General features: G+C 31.7%; 1 protein-coding gene and 1 long non-coding RNA gene across 4 annotated transcripts in view; one reads left to right on the top strand and one right to left on the bottom strand.

Annotated features, from left to right (window-relative positions):
- Window positions 1-25,666, top strand: part of LOC143258634 (uncharacterized) — a 38,926-nt gene extending 13,260 nt beyond the window's left edge. The window contains exons 2-3 of the long non-coding RNA XR_013032441.1: window positions 6,516-6,657; window positions 24,964-25,666. This is a non-coding gene — a long non-coding RNA (uncharacterized LOC143258634). The remainder of the gene's footprint in view (window positions 1-6,515; window positions 6,658-24,963) is intronic.
- Window positions 1-27,025, bottom strand: part of LOC143258633 (metabotropic glutamate receptor 1-like) — a 179,072-nt gene that overhangs the window by 69,498 nt on the left and 82,549 nt on the right. The window lies entirely within an intron of this gene.

Below are 27,025 nucleotides of genomic sequence, written 5' to 3'. Positions count from 1 at the left end.
TGGATTTCACAATCCTAAATGAGGTTTCAAAGAAGACCCTTAACACACTGCTTTGTGATAACGAATAGACAGTCGATCAGCTCATTCTGATCTCTTAGACCGATATAAACAATTTATCATTGCTGTTGAAATTCTTAGAGTGTACTAAGACTTTTATTCAAACTTCTTTTCTGGTATTTTGTACTTTTCAGTAACTTCACTGAGATTTTTGCTTTATCAGAAAGGCTGTGTTTATTGCATAAATGTGTAGTTTACTTACTTGTATATAAATGTGCAGTTTAATTTAATTTCTGCGTTATAACCATTTCTTTAATTTTATACTACATCAATATTACGCCTGTGAGCACTGTAATCTTTAATTGTAAATGACACCCATCTTAGAAAATGCAGGTCTGAATTTGTTTTCTTTTCTCTGTTTTGCTTTGTTATTTTCCCACGAAGGTTCAGTTCTTTCATGGAGTACGCGCTTTTGATGTTGGTCATTTTCCTTTCGATTGCCTCTAGTCCATATTTCATATCACATTTATCTGCTGTCTTTTACAGTCCATGTGTTGTGTTCTTTTTCATTAATACTTTTATTTTCTCCTTACTTTTTTGAAGTCATTCATCTGTGGCTAAATATCATGTGGCATATACCTGTGGTGCTGTAAGTACTGGTACGAATTGGATTTGGTCAAACAATTCCAACAATTCATTCATTAAGCGAAATGTGTTAAACCTGTTTATCTGCATGCCGAGGACTAAAGTTATTTCTCATCGAAATAATAAACAATTATTTTTAATAACATGATTATATTTAGTTATTTTACCATTTAATATCCTTTATAGTTTTTATTTTTAATGTACGAATGATGCTAATTTTTGATGTATTTAGTTAAATGATAACCCGAGGATCACAGGATGTTAATCTTTATATTTTTATGTGATATATAATAGACATACTTTAACTAATACTTTACAGGACCACAGGATGCTAATTTTTATATTGTCATGATACTAAAATTACGCTATTTCACCAGAAGGTTGTCACCATGGTATGCTGCTGCAACACGAGAACAGTGCATATGGAATATCGTGACTGGTATGCTCAATTTGTCATCATACCTTCTTGCATCAAATACCTTACAACGTGTTTTCTGACCTCAGACATCTCACAACATGTCTTCTAACCTTAATCACTTTATAACATGTTTTATGACCTCTGTCATATCACAACAAGCTATCTGACATAAATCTTAAGAATGTATGTAGATATATATCTAAGCTACTTGTCATGGGTTATTGTAATTAAAATGTTTTGTTCAAATAAATACAACCTGATACAAGCACGTATATGCTTACATATACGATGACAAAAACAGAATGTGAAGAAACTGAAATTTCCGGTACTGTGTGCTGTTTAGTGTACTTGGTTTTGTTCTTTGTATTTCGCTCAAAGTTACACGAGGGCTATTTGTGCTAGCAGTTCCTAATTTAGCAGTATAAGACTAGAGGGAAAGCAGATAGTCATCACCACCCATCGCCAACTCTTGGGCTACTCTTTTTACCAACGAATAGTGGAATTGACCGTCACATTATAATGCCCTCAGGGCTGAAAGGGCGAGCATGTTTGGTGCGACAAGGATTCGAACCCGCGACCCTCAGATTACGAGTCGAACGCCTTAACCCACCTGGCCATGTCGGGCCTTAGTTTATTTAGCATAGATACTACTATCTTTTACAGATTAGTACAGGATTCAAACTACTGTATTACCAATGTCTCGGAAGAACAGTACTCGTCTAAACTACTACGTCAGTTTTAGTGTTTCCAACAAAATAGTATAGGCTATATAACATTATATTAATTCCAAAGTTATTCAAAAATAGCAGTGCAATTATATATAAATACACTAATATGATGTCAATTTTTTACTAATAAGTTAATCACACTTTAAAATGTAAATACCAAATCTCAAATGTTATGTCCTATGAGTACTTAAATTACACCACTTAAACGTAATAGTAATAATCTATGTTGCTTTAATGATGTTTCTTGAAATATCAGATGCGAGACCCATAAGAAATTCATTTTAATAGCTTTGAAAAGTCTTCTCAAGATATCACTTTGTAAGAAATCAGTTCAATTGTGTGATTAATATCCGTAAATCTTCGTTTTGACTTTTCAATACGCAAAGAAGCAAATACAAATACTGTGGTGGAAAAAATTATGGAATGACCTAATTCTTAACACTTTTCTTTGGAATCGAGACCTGTTTTTAGGCCCTAATACATGTAACTGCAATGTTGTTTCATAAATGAAAAAATAGTGTCTGCTTATTACATCATCAGTTTCACCTGCAGTCAGGGTATTGCATCAGCCGTTTATGGCTATAAATACAGATTCTTACTGACAGCCATTAGCATGTCTATGGATGTGATGCTCCCGAGTCAAGGTTGTGAGATACGTCAACGAACAAATCAGTTATTTGTTATATCAACAAGACAGATTCAAAGATTGAGAGAAATTGACTGTTGGAGCAGCTAAAAGAAACATCTAGGAAAACGCTTTCACAGTAGCTGATGATCATATTCTGAAATGCCACAGAATTGTCGAGTGTTGTCTACTGATCTCAAAAGAGTAACAAGATAACAAGATATTTTAATGATCACTGTCACCATTTATTGAATCCGTTCTCTCCTGTTTTCGATCGGTCACCAAACAAAATACTCAAGAAAGAAAATTTTCCTTACCGACAAGGTAAGGCTCAGCTGAGCCAAATAGTACTCTGACTGGTCTGAAGCAATGTGGAGCAAAGTGATCTTCTCAGATGATTCAAAGTTCAATTAGAACGGATCTGATGGAAAACATTTTGTATGACGTCAAAGTGAAGTTGAGTTTCATGAGGATGGTTGGACACAACTATTAAGCATCCAGAAGATCAGGTTATATATGTACACATCTCTGGCCAAGGAGTCGGAAGCAGGCATTTCGGCCCTCTAGAAACCGAATTTTGATATCCATGATGGACAAAACACAGACAACCAATTGTGTAACTTTGTGATTAATTTCAAACAAACAAGCATTCATTTCATGAAAGCCATTGCCAATGCCAACAAGTAGATCATAATTATGGAGTTCCGGTTAAAGTCAACAATTTGGGCCACATTAGTCGAGTCGACCAGTCAGAGCACATTCCAAAATAACTCTGTTCCATGCCATAAGTTTACAAGGCTGTTAATATTCATGCATTTTATCAGTAGTTGTGAAACAATAAGGAAAATTAACATAACATAATGTTAAGGTACAACAAGGAACTTGCTGGTTCATCTAGGTTTTTTTCATCAACTAAACTAAACTAAACTTATTGAATAAGTAATAACAAACTCAAAAGCAGTCCTAAATAAAATATATAATCTTAAGAATCTATCAATTATTCCAATTACTTTTCTATTCAGATTGTAATTAAATATAAAGCTACACATTGGTCTGTCTCTGCTATGCCCGCCGCGAGTATCGAAACCTGGTTTTTGCGTTGTAAGTCTACAGACATACCACTATCTCACTGGAGACTTCCAATTGTAAAAATTTCATAAAACAGAAAGTTTAACACATTAAATTATGTTCTGTCGTTCTTGAAATCCTCATAAAGATTATTTTCTTTAACTAAATAATGACTTTTTTATTATTAACTTCATCGTGGAATTTTAACATAATTTTTAGACGTTTTTTCAGAACTTGTTGTAATTTGGTTTTGTCATTTTTGTACATTAAGTTATTCCAATGAATACAAATCCGAAATTGCTTTAATAAACATCTGATTGTAATAAAAAGTTGACCCTCTAAATAAATATCTCTACAGTTACTAAGTGAATCAAGTGGTAACGCTTGATTAACAGTATAACCCCGTCCGTCGGTTTAACAGTACTTATAGGTTGTTTCATGGAAAATCCAAATTACACTCTGGTGACTACTTGAGGTGATGGCTAATAAAGAACGAACTGTTTCTCCATGGTATCACTTATACAACTTATTTAATGGTCAAACACAACACAATTTTTCTTGATTTGTGACTAGCAAAAACACCTGTTATACACTTTTTATAACCAGCGAGTTAAAAATTTATAGATATTTTGTCAATTTCCCATTCGATAAGATTAAGTAACTTACAATTTCAATTAAGTTCTCGTATTATCTACACAATAGTGACATATCTGTGATAAAGTACTCTATCGATGCAATACTATAAATGCCAACATAATTTTTATTGTATACCGTAAATCCTTCTGCCAAACCAGATTACACATATTGCAAATGTAGTTAACCGTATGCTTATATTCTAGTATAAACATTTTCTTCAACATAACAATAATTATTAAAAAACAACTTTAACACTGACATAAATAAAAAATAGCTTTCTGAAAGTCACTTCACAATGGAATATAATATATAAAGACGTTATAATTTTTTAGATAAGTAAATTTTGGGAAAACATTCAAAATGCATGTCGTTTTTTTATTTTTCACGTTATAAAATTTTATTAATTTGTAATTACATTCTTCAATATAAATGAAATCATTGTCATGGAGTCATAGAAGTGAATTTTAAAACAGTAAAAGTAGAAGTTTAATTTTGGTAACAAGTAAGCTTTCGAAATGACTTTTGTTTGTTGTTTTTTCACCTTTAAATGTTAGAAGAACACTTTCTATGACGTGTTGAGCTAAATATTTTTTCAAGCGAATTAATATAAGACTTGATAATTTATTTCAAAATAAAACATTGAATAGTAGTTGTAGATTGATATTTGGAACGATATAGTTTTCTTATACATATGTAAGTTTTGATCATATACAATAGTGCTAAATAGAGATATTTATGGTGATCTATCAGTACTTGTAAATTTTAACGAAAAGCTAATCAAATTTGTTGAGATAACAGATGTATATAAAAAAATAGTCAGTTACCAATTGTTTATTTCCACGGAATCTACCAAATTGAAGTTGTAAATACACGAGTATCTAAACAGCATATTATGTCGTTTATTTCCTAAAATTGTGCTGCCATCTAGAATAAATCATATGTAACTAATGTTAATGTGACTCATTGGCTGATGGACTGGACTATAAATGATAAAAATACGACTTAATTCTGTTGTTTTTGGACAACTTTAATTTTCAGTTTTATAATTATACAGAAGACATTTCACGAAAAGTTACTTTGTTGATTTCAAACAATGAGGAATTATTGGTGGTCTTGCATGTTTTAAAAGAAACATATTGTAGTTTAGTGTTTTTTATAACGTGCGATTGTTTGAATTTCCTGCAAAGCTACACGAGGGCTATCTGCGTTAGCCATTCCCAGTTTAGCAGTGTAAGACTAAAGCGAAAGGTCCCCTGTTGGTACAGTGGTAAGTCTACGAATTTACAACGCTAAAATTAGGGGCTCAATTCTCCTCGGTGGACAGAGAAGATAGCCCGATGTGGCTTTGTATGAGAAACACTCACACACTCTAAAGGGAAGGCAGCTAATCATCACCACCTACCGTAATTCTTGGGCTACTCTTTTATTAACAAATAGTGGAAATTACCGTCACATTATAACACCCCGACGGATGAAATCGCAATTTTGATGTGACGAGGATTCGAACCCCTGACCCTCAGATTACGAGTCAAGCGCCCTAACCACCAGACGATTAAGTTACTCTGAGAGATTTAGAGTATAATGCTCTCCACCACATGTTCGTTTGCTGATTTGTCATAGATAACGAGATTTATGGATGATAGTCCCTCAGTCAAAATGCTCTTTAATCCAAAGGTGTAAGATTTTTTGTTGTTTTGGTTTGCAAAAGTTTAATGTCAAACTAATTCTTTTCTTAAATTTGTGGAACTCTACAAGGAAAACACTCCTAAAAAGTTGCAACTTCTCATACGACGGGTTTACTGTCGCATATCTATTTTAATATAGATGTTTATTTAATTTAAATATATATTTACGAATGTACGTAACATATAAAGTTAAATCCGTATTGCGAAATTCCAGCCAATTCATTAAAGTTGTGGAAGTTTATCGAGTTTAAAAATCAATAACATGTGTGTACGTAAACACTAATGTATCGTTTAAATTATTGCTTCAGTCGAAGTTTCTAGAAAATCTTCTCACATCTCTAAATATAACGAATGTGACGTGCCAAAAGACAATATATATTATTGGTTAATGTAATATAAATTTAGGAAGTTATAATTTTGATTAATGCTTACTCATTTGGAACATTAAATATTTTACCAGGAAAGTTTATAAATTTTAAAAATTACAAACCATTTAACTTCAGTTATTCACATTGACATAAGTGCTTTTATGAAAACATTATATAATTTCATAACTTCAGCGATGAAAAACTCGACGTTTGATCAGTAAAGAACGAAGAACGCAGGGCTAGCTAGCTCCCTGTTGAGTGAATTACATCTACATTAACTTAAGATTATTTTTTCTATCATGAACCCTTGGTAAGATACCAAAAAAAGTGTGTGTTTTCTTACAGCAAAGTTACATCGAACTATCTGCTGAGTCCACGGAGGGGAATCGAACTCCTGATTTTAGCGTTGTAAATCCATAGACTTACCGCTGTACGAGAGGGAGACACCAAGAAAATTCCAGACCAGATAGAAGACTCAATATTATTTGTAAGCTGATAAACCTCTCGTACATAAATTATTATTTGTGATCACGGTTATTGTAAATTGTTATTGTTTATATGTTAAAATATATTTGTATTAGAAAAAGTGTGTGTATCAAGCTTGTTCGCAAATATCGCAAATTGGATACATATCGGCATTTATTTAAACTATCATTTATTTACTCTGTTTCAGGTTATTTGAAATTGTAATACGTAACCCTCATCAATGGATGGATAATACTTCTCATTTCTGTGATGTTATTTTCTTGTATGCATGTATAGTGTTTGGTCCAGAGCCCGAATATTTATAAATCGTGATTGGATTTGGGAATCTAGTTCGTCTGAGATAAACTACAATCAAGATTCTAATCCCATAGTGATGCGCCAATGAATATTATGTTCCCGACTCAGTAAACATGTTGAAAGTTTCCAGTCAGTAAAATGATATTAACGCTGAACCAATGCAATGACATGTGCACTGTATTGTCGTTTCAAATATTTCTGCCGTTTATATTTAACAGGTAAGCTGCCAGTGGTGGCTGGTCCCTCGAACCCCTGCTAAGATGTATACTTTAAGCTTTTAATTTGAGATTGCATTAATCTCTCATAATCAAAAATCTTTGACTACCGTGCTTTCATAATACTGAGTGGTCACTAACTTATGTGTTATAAATGCAGTTGTTATCAGTTAAGTGAGAGCCATTCTGCCCCAACTTGATGTATGTATATTTTATATAGCTCTATAGGTAACAGTCTCAATCACAAAATACACATTATTTTTCAATATCTAAAGTAGGCGTGGGTCAAATATTTGTTTTGAATAAAAACACAATTTAAAATGAAACATGCTTCACCGTAAAACCCTTTGATTTTCCATGGCATTTATTTAATTGGTGTAAACCGCATTAACCTTACAATATAAGATTGCTTTCGTGTAACTGCAAACGTAATACAAAGTTTTGAGATTTTCTAACTTTTTTGTAAACTGAATGGCTATGCTTATGACAAATTTCTGACATATTTATGTATATATATAAAGAGAGACTGAAAGATAAGCAGACAGCTAGGAGGTAAAAATAAAATGGTTAAAATTAATCAAGGAACAAACAAACAGAGCAAGACATCTGTATATCTACCAAAGATTTTCCACAGTATACAACTTAAACTTCTTGCACAATGTGAAGTGAAAACAGAAAAAAACACAAGAAACGTAGAACATACAATGTGTAATAAAATGTATCCATCAGAGCAGAAGAGCGGAAGGTAAAAACACGTATTTCACAAATTATATAAAAGAGTACACCCTTGGAATCAAAATATGCTTGTTGTACAAACATATATAAGGAACAATCAAGTTGTTTATTTTTTTTCAATTTCGCGCAAAGCAACACGAGAGCTATCTGCGCTAGCCGTCCCTAATTTAACAGTGTAAGGCTAGAGGAAAGGCAGCTAGTCGTTACTACCCACCACCAACTCTTAAACTACTCTTTTTCCAACGAATAGTGGGATTGACCGTCACATTATAAATGCTTAAAGGTCGAGGATTCGAACCCGCGACCCTCAGATTACGAGCGAGCGCCATGCCGAGCCTCATTCAGGTTGTAGGTGGCGTAACCTTCATCTATCTGTATGTCTGTAATAAATTAACAACGTACATATACATTCATGAATATTGTATAGTATAGCTACCCTGAATGAAATTAGCATTGGTATAGTATGACTCTCCTAAAAAAGTCAGCAGTAGAAACTAATCTTATCCATAATTATACAGTAAAGAGTAAAGTGTTAAATCGCAGTAGTAATAAACTATGCTGTCTATTTCCTTACTATACATAGTTTCAAAAATATCTTAAACCTGAAAAATGTTACTGGTAGTCAGCATAGGTCGTGTAATGACACCAACTTCGTAAGCTTGTACTTTTAAACATTTAACCACACTGAAAAAATAACAAGTTCACTGGTATTGCTTGTAAAACCTCCATTCCAATTTCAAGGAAACATAAACATACAGTCTCCTAACGTTTTAAAACAAATTTCTTGTCTTTTCTCTTCCTTTTTCCGGTTTTGGAGTATTAAAAGGAAGATTACAAACCCATTTTAATTTAATCACCAAACTTATGCTGAAAGTAGAACATAGCTGATGCTTTCAAACAACTGTTAGTGCCCTGGAAATAAAAACAAATACAACATATTCGGTAAAAGTAACCTAAAAGTCCACAGTTTTGCATGAAAAACTTATCTTATCCTACGTCCTACGTTGACCATAGATGCATAAAAAATGTCCTTATCTGTAAAGCCTACTTTGGATACAGACCTAATACAAATGTATATATATGTATATAGTTTGTAAGAAAGTGACTGAATTCTATAACATAATACGTTTTGAAACACATTGTATCTTTTCTAGTCCTTTCTACATGAACGTGTGCATCTCAGGGTGCTTCTGTAAAATTTATATAATAATATATATGTATACATTAAGTATGTATTCTTCAAATGGTTACGAAACAAAGCATTACACTTTAAAAACACATTTTAAAGTAGCAACTTGCTATGAAAGTAAGGAAGACTTGAAACATATGAATGGAAAAATAACTTAATTCTTTTTAACATTGCACTTAACAACTCATCTAAAAAGTGATGTTTCCTGGCCAAGATCAACTTTAACACAAATTACTATTAAACATTTAAACAATTTCTATGCCACATTTATTAAACTAGATAACTTTTTTTTTTTAGAATTTATACTACTTTGAGGCACTAATATTATATTTCCAATTTATACAAAACATACACTATGTAGAATACAAAATACATATGAATTGAAAACCTAACATAATTCGTAATTTTTGTCACATACGTACCAGTATGCATTACTAAACAATATATACAACACAATTTAGAAAGTTGTAGCTAACATAACGTAGCGTAGGTATTTGAAGATAATAAAAATGAGATTAAAACGACCACGTCGGTTAGGATACCTTTCAGTTATTTTAAACGATTTTAGTATATAAAAATAATGAAGAATTGCCTGAAGCCTACATAAATTAAAATAATTAATATTATTATTTTAAAATTTCACTATGGGTTACAAAAGTGTATTGCCATGGCATGAAACGGAAGATAAGTTATAACGCTACAGAATTCATTACTTACAAAAAAAGTAACGTAATTATTTTAATAAAATATCTATGTATTAGGTACAGATACAATGTCCGTTATTTTATATTTGTTAACAAGTTGTACTAGTTGTCAATATTTACATATGAAGGGTACTTCATAGATAGATACTTTATAGATGGACAAATATATCAATAGCTTTAGCAGTGCAAGAATATAAGTAATTAGTTATCCAAACAGATTTTATGAAAGATTTAAGCTGCTCTACTGCTTAAATTTCTTGATTAATTTTGGCTTTATTGATTCAATCATGTGAAACTCGAAAACTGTAATTATTTTCACTTGTCTACAACCAGAACGAAGGTATTTAGTTGTTCTATACATACTACAAAGACACGTCACGAGTCAGTCGTTTAATTAATATGTCAACGTAGGTTTAATTGTATTCTGGTGTAATTATTTTGTCTGTAAATTAGAGTTGGGAAGACAAATAACATTTACAAATTATTCTTAAAATATAGATCAAATATTTTCATAATTATGGAATAAAAGTTATTGCTATAAATAAGGTGATTTGGAAATGAAATACAAATTAATAAAAATGTAGCAGTTAAACTCCAACACTACGTTCTCACCTTTAATGTTAACTACGGTACAGTCCATCAGAAATGGCGGGACAATTACTATCACTGTCACCCAAAATAAGCTATAATATCAAATTTCATAGTTAATTGAAATAAATATATTTTGTGAAATCAAGTTTGACCGCATAAAAGCAGAAAAAGTTGCAGAAGGGGCAGTCAAACATTAATAAATTCCCTTGTGAGTCAATCGAAATTAAGATGACTCACGAAATGAATTCGTGACATATTCACAGAATAATTAACGGGAAAATCGGTTAGATTAAAAACGTCTAACATAGAAATGCTAATACGCTTTGGTAACACTACATTCTAACAATGTTTTTTTTTTTTTTCATGTTGCTTATCAACAAAAGTATAACCTAATATTGTTGTTATTCTATGAACTGAAAATATAAAATGAAATATATCGTCAATGAAACTGGAAAAATATTTGTTGATTTCTTAATTTAGTCTTTGTTGATTAAAGAAGATTTTTTTTGTTAGAAACGTCAATGATATAACAGAAAATAGCTTAATTCTAAAACTATTTACATTTAAAACTGAATCCATATTTTTTTATTTTAATATTAAACTTTATGCACTTGGCTCTAGGCTAAGTGATCCCACACTTTATTTTAGACTTATTATGCCAACACTCACTACACTTATAAGGTTTTTCGACCACCCCTCTCACGGCCCCTTTCACTCCGTCACCAAAGTCGTAGTTAGCAGGCAATAATTTAACTATTTTATTCAGATAAATATATTTTGGTCTTTATGACTCGTACTGTTTCGAAAAATCTAGCGTGACATGACAAGCACTGACTTTTATATAGGTTAAATCCCTATGACTTTGTGCCACGTTCTGTAAGAAATACAAAGAATCACTCAAAAAGTGACTTATCAAGCTCACCGGTAGTGTAAAGTTAAAAGTAACTTTTGATATTATGGTATGCAGTTCCTTCCCAATACAAAAGCGATCTGTTAAGACGTAGATATAGTTTGCGTTTGTCGTCAAGTTCTTAAGAAAAATATGTTTTGAAAATGTACAGAGCAAAGAAATGTTTTATCGTAACAAATAAGAGCGTGACGGTAAGAAACAAATGCAATAAAATCTTCAATATGCATAAAGCTACTTACTGAAGAATGGTTTGCGGACCTGTGAAAACTTAAAACTTTTACGTATAGAGAAAATACCACAGATCAGATTTTATTTTAACGATACTAATAAATAAAAAAAATGTCATACGAGTCTATTGTATGTATGAAAGGTTTTGTATTCTGAAATATATACATCATGGTTTAAAGCATGAACTTTCTTATTACGTAAGAAATACTCCGCTTCCGTACATAAATTCAAATGCTAAGAACAATTAACCTGGTAATTTAAACAAATGAATTATGGCCTGTTTTTAATGCTATTTTATTTAAAATTTTTACTATAATTTCTGACATAGAGGATAATAAAGATTTGGTATTCGTTCAGTCAGTATTTTTAGCAGTTAAATGATAATAGTACTTTATCTTTTCTTTTGCTGCTCTGTCTGTGTCTGTGAATTATATATATAATATAATAACCCTTAATAACCTCATTATAACTTCACTTGATCCCTTGACCTCTATGTGACCATACTAACGTATAATTTCTTGTGATTTATCTATGCGTTGTCAAATTATGTATCCATCTTATTAGGATAACTTGAATAAAACATGTAGCAATAACAATGAGATACAACCTCAGCCCATATCTTGCTACCGAAAGCTTCATGGAAATTAAATAATATTTGGTTTTATCATTACAGTTTCATTTCATTAGAGCTAGTAGAAAAACTTTTTAAATATGTCTTTATGTTAAGCAGATATTTTTGATCTCATATGTAATGTATCACACTTGCTATTATTTTTGAAACTAACAAAATTTTGAACAGTACATTAAATATTGCTATGTTTTTCTTGCTTTCATTCCAAAGCTACACAACTAAATATCGGGAACTGAACCTACGTATTTAGCCTTGCACGTCCTTAAATTTGTCACTGAGCAATCTTGTGACAAGTATTTCTAGCATACAGATTAAAAATGTTATTAACTGCGGCATTTTGGCTACAAGTATAGCAAGACCTCTGTTCAATTACTATGTTATGTATTACTTAATAGCATTTCAGAGACATAACCGTGAATGAATGAAATTCATAGTCGATTAAATTTAACAAAACGATGTTTAGTAACAATAAGGGATCCGTTGGTCTATCTTGCTGCTCCATGCTGTAAGACAAACTAAACATATTTTAAAAAATTAAAGTTAGCCGTTATCATTCATACATTTATCATACTTTCTTTTTAACTTACTTAAATTTACTGACTAGATATCATCCGAAGGTAATCCATTCTACAGGCTAACCCTCTATTTGAGAAATAAAATTGTCTTAGCTGAGAAAAGCATATGCATTGCCTAAATCTATATTTGTGTCCCCTAGTACCATAATTTTCGCTGTTAAGTATAAAAGATGTTTATACATCAACATCATCAGTTTCTTATAGAATCTTAGATCCTCTCTAACTTTTTCAAGAGAAAATAATTTTAAGGATCGTAATCTCTCCTCATCCTTCCATTCCAAGTGCCATTTTAATAAGCCCTTCTTTGATCCCTTTACAAAAATGCAATGTTTTCCTAAGGTAAGGAGCCTAAAACTGAACACAATACTCCAATGGAATTATAACCTCTTTAGACTTATATTCGATATCTCTGTAAATACAACCTAATATCCTATTTGTCCTACCACTAGCAATAGCACACTGTTTGGATAGCTTAAGAAATTAGTCATCCATTATGCTAAGTTCCTTTTCTTTCTTGGCACTCTTAAGGTTATTCCCATCCAAATCATATTTATAATTGACATTATGATAACCCACAAGCAACATTATAAATTTATCATAATTAAAACCCATCTTATATTTATTTACCCAACTCATTAAATGATCTTAAAACTTTGGTAGAGCAGCATCGTCCTCTTCACAACCCGCAGCACTCAAGACTCTAATATCATCAGCAAATTTCTTAAATTTGCTGACTATTTCTTCACCTGTGACATTAGTGTAAATCAAAAAAGACAGTGGTTCTAAGACTAAGTCATGAGGTATACCACAATAATCCAGTTTAACTGATCTCCATTTACTGCAATCCTCTCTTTTCTTCAATCAAGTCACTCTTCTATCTTCTATTACTTAACTTATTCCCCACACCTACAGAGATAAGTTTCTTTACAAGCCTTTTATGTGATACTTTGGCGTGTGCTTTCTCAAAATCAAGATACACCAAATCCACACCTTTACGTTATATACATATGCATTAATATTTTCACAGCATGTCAAAAAATTTGTAAGGCAAGATTTTTTCTTAGTGAAACCATGTTCACTATCCGATAAAATTCTAAAAATTTTAAAATGATTTTGCAAAATGTCTTTTATTACACTTTCCGAAAATGTTTACACAACTGATGTGTGACTAATAGGCTAATAATTACTGGAGTATCTTCAATTACTTCTCTTGAAGATAGGAGTCATTTACAAAAAAATTGTGACAAGTAGCTCACATACCTAGTCCTTGACCTCCTAAAAACCCTCGGGGTAATATTATTTGGCCCAGGAGCCTTCCCATTGTTTAAACTTCCCAACTTTGTTTTAATGAGCAATTTTATAAAATTGTCATGTTCCACTTTGTTTTAACTATCAGTTGTTCAAGATGAGTAATACTGCTTAAATCTTCATTAGTAGAAACAGAAAAAAGGCAAAATTTAATAGCCTGTTTGTCTCATAACCATCAGATACAAGCCTGTTTTGTCATACTCCAGGGTTCTATCCCTATCCTAATATCTTGTTTTGTCCCTAAAGTACTTAAAAAATCCTGACTGTTCATTTTTATGTTTTAGCCAATTTTTTTCATACATCCCATTGAATGTTATAATTTCTTTTTTGACCAGCTTTATTCATTTTTATAATATTCTATAATACCAGTAAATTTAGATTTCTTAAGTGTGTGATGCCTTTCTTTAATTTTATTTCTTATAACAACATGAGTCAATCTGAATTTTTTTTGCAGCTATCCGTTTCTATTGTAAGGAATATATTTGTTTGAATATTGGAAAATGTTTCTTTTTTTTTCAGCATTTGCTCATTGTCTCCAAATAATACAGCTGCAAAATTCACAACAGATAATTCTTGTTACAACCCTTCAAAATATGCTTTTTTTTAGCTTTGGATGAAAATCTCATCACTCCTGATTTTCATATGAAGCAAAATACCAAACCGAATGAAGCAACAATTACTTGTATTTATATGTTTCTCAATTTCCACTCTCTTAACCATTTCTCTATTAAAATTTAACAATAAACCTGAAATAGCATTATTTCTAGTAGGCTTCTTGACCAGTTGATGAAGAAATTCATCTTGAATAGTTTCCAGAAACCTTTTTCCCTCATGCGTTTGCTCATTAACAGCTGAAGTCATAATTTCATAGTAGAGTTTCTCACTTATTTAAGCAGTTTTATCTGGTGGTCTGTAATAAGTTTCAACTAAGAGCTTTTTCTCTTGATATCTCCTCTCAGAAACCCATATTGAAGCAGTCTTTATGCTTCATGGATGTAACTTACACTTTACGCGAACATACTATTATTATTTTGATTCGATTTCTACCAACACAAAGCCACACTTGTAGACATAGACAACGATGATGGGTTGTTAGTTCAATGAATAATTCAATATAATCAGAGTTTGATGCAGAGAGACATTTACTTCTAACTTGTCTCAATGAATTCTGACTTTAGTTGCTGTAATATTTACTTAATATTCTTAACTTTTGTCGTGATATGACTGACAAATAATTCTAATGCTCAATTCGGTTAAAAAGCTAACTTTGCCACTAATTATCGACAACATAACAAATTGTTAATACGATAAAAGTCAGATATGTTCATATCTTGGTAACGGAATACATTTGAACTATTGGTAAGTCTATAAAGCGTGTTTTGTGCTTTTCTTATAGCAAAGCCAGATCGGGCTATCTGCGGAGCCCACCGAAGGGATCCGAACTCCTTAATTTCTTTTCAAATCATCTTTGATGTTGGCCCTGCATAGCCAGGTGGGTTAAGGCGTGCGAGTCGTAATCTGAGGATCGCGGGTTCGCATCCCCATAGCGCCAAACATGCTCGCAGCTGTAGGGGCGTTATAATGTGATAGTCAATCCCACTCTTCGTTGATAAGAGTAGCCCAAGAGTTGGCGGTGGGTAGTGATAACGAGCTGCTTTCCCTCTAGTCTTACACTGCTAAATTAGCAGTTTTTTTAAGAGCAAAAACATTAAAAAAAACAAAGTTTCTGAAATTTTATTTTATTTACCATTATTGACATAACCTGTTAAGAGAGCCGTAAGAACTTTGGGATTGAGAAAAAAGTAAAAGTAATTGTGAAGTAGAAAGAACTAAGATGGTAAAAGAGAACACTGAAAAGCATCATAAATAAATAATAAATATTTCAGAAAAACGTTAAACTTTATCATACATTAGAAACAATAATTGTTTGTTATACTACTTACTTAATATATATTAAGTTATATCGTTGATAATAATTTGTAGGAAAATATAAACAGTTTTGAAGAAGAGTTTCACCACTAACCACAATGTAAGTTATCTCGTAGTTACTTTATTGAAATGACTAAGGTAAATATTTATATCTTTAAAATATAGCTTACGAACTCGTAGAAGTAAAACATTTTTTGTGAGAGAAGACCAACTTTTACATCATAGGCAACATGTTTTCATGCATTATCAAAATTTATAATTTTATGCATCCTGTTCGCTCACTTCAGAACACTTTGACAGTTTCCTGTTTTAAATTAATGCAATTTCCTGCTAATTTATTAGAATAAATTAAACATTGTACACACGAAGCTGTTTATAGCAATTTTTCCGTGATTAGCACAGTTATAAAATCGGTTTTGGTAAAAAAAAAATAGAAATTTGTGCATAGAACATTTTTGACAAAAATTTAAGTCAAAAGACGTATCAGTATAAAACGTAAATACATTTAATTTTTAAAGACAATATTATTCCTTTCTCCTTTTATATATTTTTATTTAAAAGAAATATGTATAAATTATTTATCAATAAGAAGGTTAGAAAGCACAGACTACAACAGATCCTGAAGATAAGCTCAAACAGTTATTTAAACGATGGATTGGATGCATCTTTAATCTCATTAAAACAGCTTGAATGAGTTGATAATAAAATGTCACATAACAACACGCACTTTAAGGTCCCGGTGGAAAAGCATGTGTCATAGCTATATTTTGACATTGGTTAGCGTTACGTGAGTGGTACGATACCAACGAGAACTGATCAATTTTTGGGAGGATATTTGTAAGAGCTCTTTCCGAAGCAAAATATTCTTACACTTAAAATCACAAGTACAAGTCTAGAAATTAGAATTTACACAAAAGGAAAATACCTTGTATCTTACGGCATTGGAACAGAGATATACTGCTTAACATAGGTCATTTCAGTGACTCAAAACAAAACGAGTTAAACAAAGCACGAGCTCTTGTATCAAGTGAAAATCCACGAACATAAAGGAATGGCAAGAGATTCATGTTCCCACGGCAACAGTAAACAATAATATGATCAAGGAAGTTTGTTTTGTTTTTACTGGAATAACGGCTCAAATTACGTGCACACAAGCTGCTTCCACAACATAGCCGGGAAAGGAAGACCAGCCAATGAAATTATATAACTGGTGCCACCCTAAGAAAAATTCACAGTGCGTGGTGATAACCAACGAATCCTATATATTCCTTAATAACTGTAACAAGCCTCGTATCAGTTTAGTGGCCAGTGGGTGTTTAAAAAAGGTTCACGTATGGCAAGTTTCAAAATTATTTCCAAGGAATCTCTTAAAATCGCTGAATACTGTGTTAATGACAAGTTAGGAATCAGAATATTGGATTAAGTCGTCAAGGTAAATTTTGCTTAGTATCAGACCGATATTCTAGAGGCATGTTATACAAACAAGACCATCGGGGTAAGTGTTCACCAGGATAAGGCTTCAGTCGTACTTTCCATTCATCCAACGTGTATCTATGACATCTGTAGAATGAAATAAGTATTTTTGTTATTCATTACAAAGACCTACCGGAAGCAGCATTTGCAGATGTTTATGATATAGTATTTTGAAACAAGAGCTGGAAAGTGGATTATGTAACTTGAAAAATAGGAGTGGCGTGCTTTTGACATTACAATTCTACGATAGAGCCTTTTGCAATCGAAACTACGCTACACGTCAAGGTGCCTGGTCGTCAGGTAGGCATGATCAGACATGGCGACATGGCGACAGTTGATGGCGGGGTGAGGATCCAGAATAATTTTATATATAACGAATACAACCCTATACATTAGTTGTTCCACTTAGTCGTAATACAACAGAGCTGTCTATATTTTATTTGTTAGATGATGCGTTTGAAACTAGTTCTATATTATGGAGCTAAGAAAAAATATAATCAATCTGTTGAATAATAGTTTCATTTCGAACTTAGTTACTGATTAAGCATATTATTTTATCATTTACAACTTTAACAATGAGAAAGATTTGTTTTTAGAATATGTTTGTTTGTTTTTGAATTTCGTGCAAAGCTACAAGAGGGCTATCTGCGCTAGCCGTCCCTAATTTAGCAGTGTAAGACTAAAGGGAGCCTTCATCACCACCCACCGCCAACTCATAGATTACTCTTTTCCAACGAATAGTGTGATTGACTGTCACATTATAACGCACCCATGGCTGAAAGAGCGAGCATGTTTGGTGTGACAGAGATTCGAACCCGCGACCCTCAGATTACGAGTCGAATGCCTTAACCACCTGGCTATGCTGGGCCTATTTAAAACAACGTTGTACCTATTCCACAAACAAAACCCGGCATAGCCAGTTGGTTAAGGCATTCGACTCGTAATCTGAGGGTAGAGGGTTCAAATCCATGTCACACCAAACATCTTCGCCTTTTCAGCCGTGGGGTCTTTATAATGGTACGATCAATCCCACTATTCGTTGGTAAAAGAATAGCCCAAGAGTTGGCGGTGGGTGGTGATGACTAGCTGCCTTTCCTATAGTCTTACACTGCTAAATTAAGGACGGCTAGCGCAGATAGCTCTCGAGTAACTTTGCGTGAAATTCAAAACAAATCTTACTTTAAATATTGTGAATTTAAATACAGTGTTGTTGTTTGTTAAATTATCTATTTGCCTTCTAATACGACAATTATAAAACATTACGCAACTAATAATAGATAAAAAGAATAAACGATGTAATGCAGGCGCTTTCGAAGGGTTAGACGTTTACTTATCAAGGAAAAGTGGGAACGACCACGTTAAATAAATTGTGAAATGACGTCATAGTTATGCAAAGTAGACTATGAGGACAACATGGAGTGTGTTATTGTATTTCAAAGAAATGTTGCGGATGTCACTATTTTCGGTTGTACAATAAAATAGAAATAAATCTGGAAACGAGAATATTATATGTAAGAAGGTTTAAAAGGCTTTATGTTAAACAAATTAACTTAAGGGGAAGCTATAACGGGTTTTGATGAAGTAAAATAATGATATGATATGAAAATCGATTAGAGAGAAATTGTGAAGTAGAAAGAACTAAGATGGTAAAAGAGAACACTAAAAAGCATCATAAATAAATAATAAATATTTCATAAAAACGTTAAACTTTATCATACATTAGAAACAATAATTGTTTGTTATACTACTTACAGGTTCGAATATCACTGATTCCAGGGTCTGGGTTCATTCCACGAGATAAATGGCATATAAAACAGCAATCAAATATGCTACTTTCATTTCTCTATCAGCATTAGTTTTGAAACCGGTTGCAATACCTATGAGAGTCATGTCGTTAATATAATGCCCAAGTTACTTGAAGTGTTGGGCAACAGGGAGGTCTTTCTCGTTGTTCATAAAAGATTTATGCTTGTTAAAACGCTAAGAGAATTTTGGGTTTGTTCTACCTAATGTATTTTTACATTGCATGAGATACACTGTGTTGTGTGTTATGCAAGTAATTTCTTTAATAACTTTAAATTGTTTTCGGTCGTGTATTACGATGCGGCAATTGTCATGAACATGCAGGTCAGACAACAAAATGTATTACAGGAATGGTTTCTATTGCAAATAATTATTACATATGTTATTAAGACTACCATCTGACAAAGAGAAGACGATATAACAATTACTAATGATATAATAGTTATAACTGAAACAGCTGTCTGTTCAATATATGCATCTACATGTATATTGTGAACAAAATATAACACTGAAAATACATTTTAATTTTTAATAATGTATAATTGAACTATAATGATTTATAAACCCATTAGTTTCATGACGATGTGGACATTCATTTGTTATTACATTCCTCGAGGAGTTAAACATCCTCTAAGGTGTATCTAATTGCAGAGTCTGAGCCGCAAAATTATTTATAAATTCAAACAGTGTTGTGGACTACGTGTATAAAGAAAATAACTAAATGAAAACATTATTCCAGTTGTTTGTTGTTATGTCGTATATACATTTTGGCTAGTTTTCTGTCATTCTCGTTAGAATAAGTGAATAAGCAATATTAAGGCCATTGAGTATACGTACAATAAATCATCATTAATACATTTCTATCGTTATTGAAAACAAATATTGGCTAGACCTTTTAACCTTGCTACTGGCCAGTTATGTTAAAGAAGGAAAACTTTTACAGCCTCATTTTGATAAATATGCTTAACTATGTATGTTTTTAATATTAAAGTATTACAAAACGTTTCACGTCTACAAGTGTCTTTGACTACTAAACCCGTATTTATTCTCATCAAATATGTGAAGGGAAAAATCACAGACAAGTGTTAGTTATATATTTGTGAACGAAATTATTCATTTCGCAAAACACATTGTGTTTTTGTTACTGTCGTCACTTATTAACGAAAGGTATTTAGAAGTTTCGTCAAACGTTTCAGTAAAACAATTTCTACTTCTTACTTAATTGATTGAGAATCGATACACGAAGAGTGGAAAAGATAACATTAGGGCAGTTTTATGGTTTCGATGTCAGATTTCTTCCGTTAAGTGTCGCCAAACGACAAAGATAGAAACAATATAAACCAACTTTCCGTGTTTACGTATAAAGGTAAATAATGTTTACACGATTATCATAATCATGAGGTTATATTAATGGTTATTTAAATATTAGTAATGTATTTATGCAGCCATATGTGATAGCCACGTAAGCTTTTTTTTTAAAACAAAAATGAACAAAATAACATTTCGTATTTCATAGAGTAATAAATCAGAGGCAGGTTCTAAGAATTAAGTCATAACTCTTTGATTCATTAATGCTTCATTGATTGATAAGTTATAAATCTTCAGGTAATAAATTTTCTCCTAAATTCCATCGTTTTGATCCTTTTCCGGTGATAACAAATAATTCACTTATTGGTTTATGTCAACGTGCCAGTTATTGGCTTGTTAACTCGCTAACTATAGTTCCAGGAACATACCAAACGAAAATTCGATACTCCAGACCTTGTTAAAAAGAGTATAGTGATACAAAGCATTTTTTCAACTTAAGAGTTATTATTGTTATCACCATGGCGTCCATCAGAGAATGTTCTAAGGTGGACATATTCAGTTGCTATAGAGGAAATGATATCTAAATTGACTTTTCGAAAAAAAAGACAATTTTGTTTTAAAATTATTACACCATTTTTATCAGTAACACTTAAAAACTTAGCTATATGTTAATTCTTGTGAGTCGGACACATGTGCATTAAATAAAAGATAAGTATCGAATAAATGAAAGTTCAACTTATTCGAATACAATATTCTTAGGTAATAAGTGATTATATAACATTTATACGGCTCTACTAATTGTTCAAAACTTAGACTAAATGTTTTTTTGTATTTAGTAAATGCTTAGTTATGTTTACAATAATAATAGTTTAATAGTCTGTCTACGTGTGTTTGTGTGTGTGTGATTGTCATGGCTCGAAGAGGAAATAAACTATAAACATAAAATTTTGTACGCATACCAAATCGATTGTATTATTTTTTTTAGATTTGATTTAAATATTGGCATATCTGGCTCTATATCTTTAAGCCTGATAATTTTATAGAAATTTATCATATTTTTGTCTAATTTTTACTTACTGAATAAACACTAAGATGAATATTTCTGCTAAATACTGTTTTTCAACACAAGCATGGAAAGACAAATACAAACCTGAGGATTAAAAAAGTTGAATTGAACTCAGTTTTGGAAAAGGCAACAAATAATGGGAAGAAAAATATAAATCTGAGAATACTAAAGAAACTGGAAAATGAACAGAACTGAAATAAAAACATAGGAAAATAAAAAACGAATCTGAAAAGGTACATTACAACTATTTACTTTTAAAAAGCGTTAAATTGAATTAAGTTCGAAAAATGTTAAAATACAAATCCACCAAATAAATGGTGCAATAAGGAAGATATAAAAGTATTTAAGATAACGAAAAAGGTTACCTGGTACATTGAACCTTCTATGAATCATAAAAGGACCTTAGCGAAGCGTGGGTATCTTATGCTAGTTGTGAATAAAATATAGGGACAGTAACATTGAATAATATCTAAGACTATATGTTTAATGATCATGAGACAAACCAAATTACTCATTATTTGGTTTCTTCTTAGACCATGTTGTGACTGTGACTTAAAGGTTTAATCAGAGCAATGTATACTTTTGAACTAGGCTGGCATGAAAATGGTTATTAGTTAAACTAAAGTAAGCATTTATTTAGTATAGATTTTACCACACTTGAATTTTAATCGGCACCTCAGACAAGTAACAGTTATTGGCTAGTGGTTGAAACTAATCAACCCCTAAATAAGAATTGGTTAATCCAAGATGACTCGTCAATAATTGAAATAGAATCAACATCTAATTGAGTAATGATATCGATCTAAAGCTTATTATTAGTTCAACTTAGCCAATCAGTGGGAGCTGATAGTTCAGTACTGATATCGAGCTTTTTTATTAATAGATATGCTATTAAAACTAATTCTACAGTAAAGTAAGAAATTAAACACGACCATATGTAAATTCATTCTGTGTATAGTACAATTCCGGACAATAAGAAGTCAGTATAGATCAATTGAAGGCTAAGTATTATTAAGTTATAAGAGAAAACTTTTAAGTCTAGACTAAATAATAGATAAGTAGACATGTACGTAGGACACAACTAACGTAATTAAGCTAATCGTCTTCTTATTACAAACTAAAGTCATTAAGTCACTAGATATAAATATTTACTCATATTTAGTTTGTTTTTATGCTTAGGCTATGTGACTGAATATATGTAGTCAATAGAAGGCTTTCTGATTGAATATATGTAGGTATTAGAAAATTTGTAATTGAATATACGTAGTATTAGAAGGCTATTAATTGAATATATGTAGTAATTAGAATTAAAACTGCATAGTTTATCTGTCATTTTGTATTAATTGGTTACTCAGTGTGTTGACACATTGATCATGTTATTCATTTATTGATTTACTGAAGACGTTTACATCAATACGTTTATCTGGTTAATGACTTCTGTAAAATTATCGAGATATTAATGCACATAATTTTTTCTATATATGTGTATAAATATAAAACAGCTTCTTTGTTATAAAGGTCGTAACGCATATAAAATTTTCTATATATATACGTATATGAATATATAAGAGCTCTTTTGTACAAATTATATAAAAGAGTTGCCTTTTGTCGACCCAAAACTCTGGAATTCTTTCAAGTTATGACAAATCACAATCTTTTTATTATTTGTCGAGAATGTGTATTTTATCATTTATCAAGCTCTGGGTAGCGATTAACAACGTTACCAAACACGTGGCTAAAATCGGAGACAGCCTGAAATCTGACGGTTTTTAGTTATCCGTCTAACTCTCAGGAAGCTGTTTGCACGAGTTTAAGTTGAACATAAATCTGGCTTCTTGTCGGAAAATCGAACTTTGATGTCGTGTGTAAAGTCTAACATGTCTCTAGACACGACAACAGGCAAGCGATCCCAACCTTTGCTGACTACATGTCTATAAAGAATACTATACGGATTCAGAGAAAATCGATCTTCATAAAATTTACTGTATTTGCTAGGGGTGAACCGATATAAGGTATCAGTATACATTTGTGAACTTTCCTGTGGCGGGCTTTTAATCTATTTCTGTGCAAGTTTTGTACTTGCTTGTTGTAAAGACGTGGCCATATTTATGTAAACAATTTTTATGAATTACACAGGTCACATTACACAAAGACATTGAATAAAAGGGCCCTGAAGGAGCCCATGTATACTATAATCTCAAAGATAACCTTTTCATAAGATGAAGTTACATGTTAAGAATATCAATACATTTTAGTTAGAAATTTTAAAAATGCTAAAAGGGTTAAACATATCGGAAGGAAAATGTATACTGTCGTCTGCGTTTGCGAGAAAAATGCGTATTTCACTAAACTCAATACAGCATACATTTAATTTTTCTATCGGGAATGAATTAATACGCTTTATATATTTTATTCTTAGTTTACACTTAACGATACAATGTAAAACATAATAAAACTGCCTTAAAACATGAATTATTCAGTTCAATTTTTTAATTTTCATCAAGTATCTTAAAATAGCCAAAGTAGTTCAAGAGTATACGAAACTGCTTTAATGTTAATAACTATGTTACAAGTGATTTATTCTTTAAGTTTAATTAATCATTCGAGATATCTTTACGATGGTTTTCAATTCAGAATTGGACCAGGCAGTATCACAACTTTTTGATTGATTCCTTCCTATTATTCGCTTTGTCTACAAATTTGATTTTTTAAATAGATTGTCATCACATTGTACGAAAATCACAGTGAAAGGTTCACAGAATTTATTACATATTAAACATCCATGTCGTACTCACGTGACCAAGAATGGCTTTTTGGCTTATTGGTACTTATTTAGCAAAGTTCTATTTTCTGATTCAGTGTTTATGACTTATATAGTAAGTTTATGTTTTGTAAAGAAAATTTGTATGCTCATGTTCTGTCGTTGTCCAAACAGTAAGACTATTTCCGTTATTCGTACAGTAAGGTCTTTTTTTTTTTTTTAATGAGTGACTTTTGTATAATAAAACTGCGTTTTAAGGTTTGTTATTTCTTTAATTAGTCTATAGATATTAACGGATGTTATTTCCGTTTTATACAAAAGATTACGACGGATTATGATTTTTATGCTTATTAGTTTTCAGTGGGTGGTTGTGTTTTTGTAAAGTACTTCGACATATTTATCTTTTTTTCTTATTTGCGCAGCCAACTCAATGTCATTAAGCCTAGCGGTGACACAATTTATTACGCTAACGTACGTACGCCTTAGCAAAAAATCGAATATTTAAATGAATGACGTAGGAGGATAATGTAGGTCATTTTAAGCACCAAATGATGATTTATCCTCTGTTTGTTAATCAACACTAGGAGGTGAAAAGGGCTGGACGAGAACCGGATGCAGCCTGGCTGTGAAGATGACGTTAGTGAATAAAGCCAATATAATCTTCCCTCGTACCATTCACAACAACAGGGTCGATTACAAGCCAGCGATTCCAATGAGCTGATGGAAGAAAAAGGCCATAAAATTCAGGGAAAGGAGACAAAGATATTCCACGTAGGGTTCTGAGCCACTGTAACTAAGAAGTATGTCTATAGGAATTGAAAATGCACTGGAAACGAAATCCGAAAATGAAAATAATATGAGAATAAAGTGGAAATTATGCAATAAAGAGAGGAATTAATGACTAAGTCAATTCTATACTGTAATCGAATTAAACGTTTCGAGGAAAAATAAATATTATTACTTTTAATATCCTAAATATTTTAAATGTCAAGTTGACGGTTCAGAACTTCTTTATGAGAATTAATGTAAACGAATATGTTTATTTATTGTAGCTAGAGAAACCTAACCACCCAATATTTACTCTAAAGTTTTTAATTTTTACTATAACTTTTAAAAGACCGTTTTTTCCTTGGAAATAACGTGATGGTGCATTTCACAATAACAGTATTATTTTTGTTGAATTTTCTGGTACATACTGTAGGGATTTAAACATTTTGACATTATGGTTGGAAATCAAATGGGTCTTGTATTACTAGTCTTGATGAAGCCACAATGGCGAGACGTTGTCCGAAATAAAAAGTGTTTATCATTATCTGGAGAGTAAAGTACGTGTGTTTTTTTCCTGACATTATACATTTGTTTATCGCATAACCTTATAATCTGATCAGCAAACATCAGAATGTCATCTTGTTACCATTGTGGCATTTTATTTCATGTTCACGCAGTCTGAATTACAATCATTGCACCAGCGTGAAAGTGATTTAAAGGAATATATGTATGGCATGTGATAGAACATCACAGAACAAAGCAATATATATAATGGAAATAAAATTACTTTCCATATTATTGAATCAAGAAATAATAAATAGAACTATAAAGAATGTAAAAATAGTTATTTTTATTTTTAGTCTCTGATGTGTCCCTGCACATCGTTAGGAAATCAATAACCAATGTTTTATAATATAGAATATTAAATGTAGATATTTTCTACAAAAAAAACTACTATTAATGAATTAATTCATGCTGATGTAGATGCACTTAACGCTATTTTGACGTATTCATTTGCATGTTTTTAGTTATTATAACATCAAGAGAACGCAACCATTTAAGACCAAATAAAAATCTTAAAGAATTTTCTTATAAACAACGTGATAAAATTGATTGTTTCTGAGAATGGCTTTCATTGTTTACAATTTCATTTTGTTTGTTATGTGACCACTTACTCTTGAAATAAGAAATTTCCTTATTTTTCGTCCTAGTGTTTTATGTCGGTTATGCTTGTTGATGATGTTTGCGCAGTATTTTATTTAATCATACTTTGTTTACAAATAGAAGCCAGTAATATGTCTTCACGTTTCAACTGAAGCACGTAAATGAATGTAGTCATTGAAATGTCCTCAAGCTTCAATTCAGTCATCACTGATACAGCCCAGTTGATCCATTTCTCGACATATAAAACTTGAAATTATTATCATGGAATGCAAACTTTTAGAGTAAGTTATTTAACAAGTACAGTTAGGTATAAGTAGAATATAAGTACCAAGGAATAGTTAAATTGACCGTAACGTCTCCACGGCTTAAAGGGAAGCATGTTTGGTGTGACGGGAATTCGAACCCGCGACCCTCAGATTACGAGTTAAGTGCCTTAACCCCCTGACCGTGCCCAGTCCGTAATTTTTATAGCGTTTTCATTGTTCTATTAAATATATATATATATCTCATTAGAGATCTACTTTTAAAACAATACAACAAATTATTATATAACAACAAAATTAATTCGTGTCTAACCTTTGCTTTATTTACAATTTGTAATCATGTTTTTGTTTGATTTTGAAATCTGTTTCCTTGATATATTTGGTCGATTCTTCAACACATACAACTTTGTTTTCAGAAATTAACTTTGGTTTCACTTTTATTGCAGCTGCC

This window comes from Tachypleus tridentatus, chromosome 8 (genome assembly GCF_004210375.1).
Source record: "Tachypleus tridentatus isolate NWPU-2018 chromosome 8, ASM421037v1, whole genome shotgun sequence".
In the NCBI taxonomy this organism is placed as follows: Eukaryota; Metazoa; Arthropoda; class Merostomata; order Xiphosura; family Limulidae; genus Tachypleus; species Tachypleus tridentatus.
The sequence above is the reverse complement of the archived record's forward strand: the minus strand, read 5'-3'. Positions and strand labels throughout refer to the sequence as shown.